This window comes from Gymnoscopelus braueri, assembly GCF_963280865.1.
Source record: "Gymnoscopelus braueri genome assembly, chromosome: 3".
Lineage (NCBI taxonomy): Eukaryota > Metazoa > Chordata > Actinopteri > Myctophiformes > Myctophidae > Gymnoscopelus > Gymnoscopelus braueri.
The window spans coordinates 14,087,948-14,094,540 of NC_137612.1; the positions used below are offsets into that span (position 1 = coordinate 14,087,948).

The following is a 6,593-nucleotide window of genomic DNA, read 5'->3' on the forward strand; positions in this document are numbered from 1 at the left end:
CACTTTTTTACCGAAAAAGGCAAAAGGGCACTTAGGGGCTCTAGCCCCCTTTGATGTCCATGTGTGCACGTGCCTGTAGTGTTGTGGAGAGTGTTGTTGAATTGATGAATGTCTAATTCAAGCTCCCTGGATCTCCACGGTTGTTCACGACCAGGGTCACCACTACACACAAAATGGAATAATAAAGACAGCATGTGACAAACAATTGAGATTCATTGACACAAACACATTGCACATGTAGGCTACTGTAAAAACACAGTCTTTAAAAAAAGAGTTGTCCAAATCAAGATAGTTTACAGTGTGGTCCATTCAAATACAAGAAATGATTTGTAAAATATTTTGCAATATAAAATGGCAAACACACACACACACACGCTTACCCCACGGCCACGGATGTAACAAGTTAAAACGCCCGGGTCTAAGTAACCGTATCTTCCGTATTGTTCAATAAAAAGCATTTTAATCCGATCTGTGGCCACTTTCTCAAAATTTCCTTCATATGCTTTGAACGCGACCCTATCGGTTGGGAGGTGTTTGGGCGATGGCCACGGGTCCCGTGTAACGACTGGAACAATAACATTTCTACCGCGATCCGCCATTGCAGAGTGATCGCCAGTCGAAAACGACTTGTTGCATTAGAGTTTTGAATTTTGAAGAAAAAAGAAAGAATGTCTGTCCACAAACACTGTCCAGGGCATAACCCGGGGAGCGATAGGCCAGATGGTGATTTAGGGTATGAGCTTCAGATGACCATACTGTATACCATACTGTATAACTGCTTGCTCACATAACGACTTCATACATTATAACTATGAGAAAATGGCCGCTGATCAATTAAAATGCTTTTTATTGAACAATACGGAAGATACTGGTTCTTTTAGCTTGTTACATCCGTGTCCGTGGGGTAAGCACTTTATATTTGAAATCTGAACGTTTATGTAGATGACGGGTTGTAACCTAAATGGAGAAAGTTCCAAAACCAGGAACAAGTTGCGCCATGACTCAGGGCTAGGACAGTAGGCTGACAGGAAATGGGGAGAGAGAGATGGGGGGTGACACGCAGCGTTCTCGCTCAGATCAGCGGGGCAATCATTGTTGTTTAGTCCTCCTGAGGGTGCATCCACACATGAGCGTCAAGTTGACGCTCGGAAGTCGGAAGTCCCATCCACTCCCATGTTAAGTTAAAAACCGGACGTTCCGTCCCGATGCGCGTCTGAAGTGCATATCCAGGTTCCGGTTTTCATTGAGTAACGGCCAAAAATGGCCGGAACCGGAACAAGGGCTTGCGACCCTATAGCGTCAATGTTGACGCTCATGTGTGGATTCACCCTGAGCGTGGTGGGGGAAAAAAGCTGACCACAATCCAGCTCTTGCCGCCCACGGGCGTGTGCACAAACGAGCACGAGCGTGAAAATTTCACTGGACCGCGCCCGCAAAATATTCTTGAGTTCACACATCTTTTATACATTTACAGATACATTGACACAAATACTTTTGGTTTTGTACATCTACCTGAAAATCAAACCGAAGAGAGCACCAGCCAGCCCAAGGAGAGCAAATAGAATGGAGACGATCCTCTGTAGAAGTAAAAATTAAAGTCAGATATAGTATAGTATAGTATATATATATATACGCACACACACACACACACACACACACACACACACACACACACACACACACACACACACACACACACACACACACACACACACACACACACACACACACACACACACACACACACACACACACAAATAATGTCTGCTCTCCTCTAAGACTTATTTGAATACATTTCATTTAAGGATGGGGAAGTCATTTGCCTATACCTTATTCCATTCCATTCTATATGTGTTGGTCATTGTTTGTTGCAGGGTTTGATTATTTATTAAATTAATACCTACTGTAGCAGCAAGTTAGACAGAGGAAATGGAATAGAATATATGATATGATATAAAATAAGTGTATTTGTAGACTATCTTTCTTCAACCACTGTCTGAAAAGCTCACCACACAACCATCTCTTTCTCTAGAGAACCCCTCATTTCTTGTGAAATTGCTGAAAAGTGCTGGTATCAACACCTAAGGAGGGAGACATGAGAAATTAGTAATTACACAAGTAAATTAACACACAAAACATTTCTACCTACACCTCCAGGGAATGTCATTACTTTACTTAAAGCACCCAATGGCCATTTAGAGCGACTTAAAGGTGCAGCAATTGATTTTCTTTTGTTCAAATAAGTGTTAAATAGCTCTATTTTCTGATGGTAATGATTGTGTGTTCTCCCTGTCTCTCCAGCACCTTATTAGTAAACAAAAAAAAATCATTTTCTGGTCGGGATACAGGAATGAGAATTCATAAATAGTCAGGGCTGTTAAGTCCATTTTTATGTTACAATCGTTCACTCTGTGATACAAGCGCCAAATTTGGCATGAACAATGCCTAGGACCTACTTTTGCAGAAAAAATGGCTGCCATTTTCCAAAATGGCTGCTGGCGAAAGACATTTTATGTGTATTTTGACCTGGATTGTGAATGGATTTTGATTATTTTGGTATCAACATATAGTTTTGACTCCCCCGCCCCCTCCCCCCGTTAGCCACGTGAAAAAAACAATATGGCTGCCATTTTCCAAAATGGCTTCAGGCAAAAGGCATTTTATGTGTATTTTGACCTGGATTGTGATTGGATTATCCAATTTTGATTATTTTGGCATCAGAATATAGTTTTGACTCCCCCCCGCCCCCTCCCCCGTTAGCCACGCCATCCAAAATGGCTGCTGGGGAAAGACATTTTATGTGTATTTTGACCTGGATTGGGATTGGAATTTGATTATTTTGGTATCAACATATGAGTTTTTACCCCCCCCCCCCCTGGATCACAAATGGTTCTAATCGTCACATTTGCTGGCACTCATCTGTGTGCACTGAAGGCCAAAGCGGGTAGCACTGCATCTACCACGACATTCAGTCTTGCACCGGCATTTTGTCAGTTGTTCACAAATCTGGGCTATTGGTAGAGTGTCATCCACACACGCTACTTGCCAAATATCATCTTCTGCTTGCCATCCCCAGCTGGCAGGGCTCTCTGTATGCATTTGACATACAGTTGCCTGGCTTCAGACACGGGCAACTTGATAAGTGGCATGCTTCACATGATGTGCAAGAGATGCCCTTGTAGGTGGAATGGCATCAGGACCTCTGCTTCCATGCAAACAGGTAAAATCTTGCATCATCAACCCCATCAGCAGTGCTGTTCTTGTCATGCACTGTTACTGGTGGGTATTGACTGAGCTTCTGGAAGACATGAGACACTTCAGGCCACACTTGCCGGGTTTGCCATGCTGTCTTTTTGCCTTTTCCCACGAAAGGCTGACACGACATCACATCCAGTGAAAGCGTGAAAGAAAAGGATGCCAATGGATTTTTCAGGGCCTAGATTCTTCACTAAATCGTGAACTGGTAACCAACAACAATACAGTACAGTACAGTGCTGTTCAATAACAATACAGTACAGTACAGTACAGTGCTGTTCAATAACAATACAATACAGTACAGTACAGTACAGTACAGTACAGTACAGTACAGTACAGTACAGTACAGTACAGTACTGTGCTGTACAATGCAGTGCTGTACAATAGCAATACAGCACAGTACAGTACAGTACAGTAGAGTGCTGTACAATAGCAATACAGCACAGTAGAGTACAGTACAGTACTGTACAATAGCAATACAGTACAGTACAGTACAGTACAGTACAGTACAGTACAGTACAGTACAGTACAGTACAGTACAGCACAGCAGCACAGTACAGTACAGTACTGTGCTGTACAATAACAGAACAGTACAGTTGAGTAAAGTAAAGTGCTGTACAATAACAGCACAGTACTGTTTTGTAATGTATTAGTTTGTCGCCGGCAGCCATTTTGGAAAATGGCAGCAATATTGTTGTTTTTTTGGGTGGCTAACGGGGGGAAGGGGTGGGGGGAAGGGGTGGGCGGAAGTCAAAACTATATTCTGATGCCAAATAATCCAAATTGGATTATCCAATCACAATCCAAGTCAAAAACCACATAGCATGTCTTTCGCCGGCAGCCATTTTGGAAAATTACAGCCATATTGTTTTTTTTTTTGCTTGGCTAATGGGGGGAGGGGGCAGGGGGGAGTCAAAACTATATTCTGATGCCAAAATAATTTCAAACCAGGTAAAAAAAACACATAAAATGTCTTTCACTGGCAGCCATTTTGGAAAATGGCAGCCATATTGGGGTTTTTTTGGGTGGCTAACGGGGGGAGGGGGTGGGGGGGGAGTCAAAACTATATTCTGATGCCAAAATAATCCAAATTGGATAATCCAATCACAATCCAGGTCAAAAACCACATAGCATGTCTTTTGCCGGCAGCCATTTTGGAAAATGGCAGCCATATAGTTTTTTTTTGCTTGGCTAACGGGCTTTTGTGAAAAAGTAGGTCCAGAAGAAACTTTGTGGAAAATTTAGCGCTTGTATCACAAAGTGAACGATCGGGTCACTAACAGCCCTGGCTAAAAGGAGACAGGATAAACAAGTGAAATTGGAAGTGATGACATAAAGAAATGAGAAGAACATTTTAAACTGGAACGATATAAAATTGAAGCTGATGATGGGTATACTCTCTGCCCTGATTGGATGAAATTGGTAACTCACCTGAACATGCATTTAATTAAAGAGATGGAGAGATAGAGAGACCGAAGATTTAGGAAACACTAGCAATGATTATCATCAGTATATATAGCACTTTAACCGTTTCACAAAATAACTTTGGTAGCACTTGCTATGCATCCCATGTGTATTAACGCATTATACACATGGGATGCACTTTTGCACTGCGACGCGTTTTGAGCTTGTAGATCTGCTATTTTGGCTATTTTTTAATTGGAATCCTGATTTATTTTTTGCTATTTTTTTATTGGAATCCTGAAAAGTAAAATTTTTATTTAATTTCAAATGCATGTAGTTATACTTGTTAACTTTTTGAACTTAAATAGAAATACATTGGACAAAAAACTGAATTTTAATACTAGTCATTAGGCTACTAATATAGACTGAAGTACTTAAAGCGGGTCATGTTTGCATGTTTGGAATTGTAACAGCTGAAATCAATAATATATCAGTATTCCGATATTAACCTGCGGGCCGCATTAAGTGAAGGTGGGGGCCGCATGTGGCCCCTGGCCGCCATTTGCTCATGTATGGTGTAGCCTATAAAGGAGGAGTGAGGACACATTTTCACACACGCTTGTAAACCTGTTATGCAAAGTAGCCATTGCGTGCACTGTGTGCGTTCTAGCTTGTACTGTGCCGTACCTTGCGTGTGAAAAATGTACCGGCCACACGCCGTCCTACCCCATGTGGTCCCCATGACACCACTGATGCAGACACCACACCATTGAGAAAACATACTAGGCCCTATAATATATAATAATATGGTTACTTACCATTAGTATTAGAGGTATAAATTCTCCATCTTCAGTAAAGCGCCCATCTTCGTAATACTTTACATCGAAGCCAGGGAAGAACAATAAGAGGATAAAGATGATGGAGATGACAGCTAAAGGGAACAGAATAGCCGCAAAGCAACGGGGCAATAGGTTGTTACACTTGCTCTTGGACATTGTCAGTTGCTGGATACTATTTTAACTTCAGGATGTTTTCTTTATCAGAGAGATCCTCGACTCCCAACTATGTCTGATGAGGAAATATATACTAAGAGGGCGGTGCTTTTTGTGTGGGATGTGTATGACAACGGGTGCAAACTATGCAAATGATCTCAGGGACAGGTGTCGCAAATTAGCCTCACCTAGAAACCCCACATACAATGCGCTCGCGCGAAGGTGCAAACACACGCAAACACACACACACACACACACACACACACACACACACACACACACACACACACACACACACACACACACACACACACACACACACACACACACACACACACACACACACACAATGTTAAATCCCTGTAAATTCATTTCAAGGCTACTGAACAGCGCTACTGGAAGCTAATTGTACTGTTCTCACTGCACACTGAATAGTATGATTCAACAGTCAGATAAACGTCTTTCTTCAACCATGACTCAGGAGACGTTGTTTGTAGTCAACAGGTTTTATGGCTTCAAAAGGGTGAAACTACAACACAACAAAAACATACAAAACAGTGCTTAAACTCCTTTCCTTCATAAATAGAAATGCAATAAAAGAATACAGTATATTATAGCAACTACAATAACTAGACATTATATCGACAGCCAGAATGACTACACAGGCATTATATCAACAGCTACACAGAATACAATACACACAGTGTTAGAGGCAATCACATGTTATGCAGTTGAATTAAACAAACTACACCCAAATGTGCTCATTCACAATTATCAAAATATCAATGAAGATATCTCTACACACAAAGTATCATACCAACAACGATGCTCTTGAAAGGAACAAAATATAAGTAGTACACTTGGAGGACTTCTGACAAGTACTGTAGCTGTGCATTCAGCAGTGCACTGACTGGCATCTGACTGACTGAGTTCTGTGTGTTC

General features: G+C 41.6%; 1 long non-coding RNA gene across 1 annotated transcript; it reads right to left on the reverse strand.

Annotated features, from left to right (window-relative positions):
• Positions 1 to 61: 61 nt before the first annotated feature.
• Positions 62 to 5,679, reverse strand: LOC308082336. The gene is made up of 4 exons (XR_013932911.1): positions 5,478 to 5,679; positions 2,010 to 2,081; positions 1,513 to 1,577; positions 62 to 162 (listed from the first exon to the last, which is right to left on the reverse strand). It is a non-coding gene; the product is annotated as an uncharacterized lncRNA (long non-coding RNA).
• Positions 5,680 to 6,593: the final 914 nt, after the last annotated feature.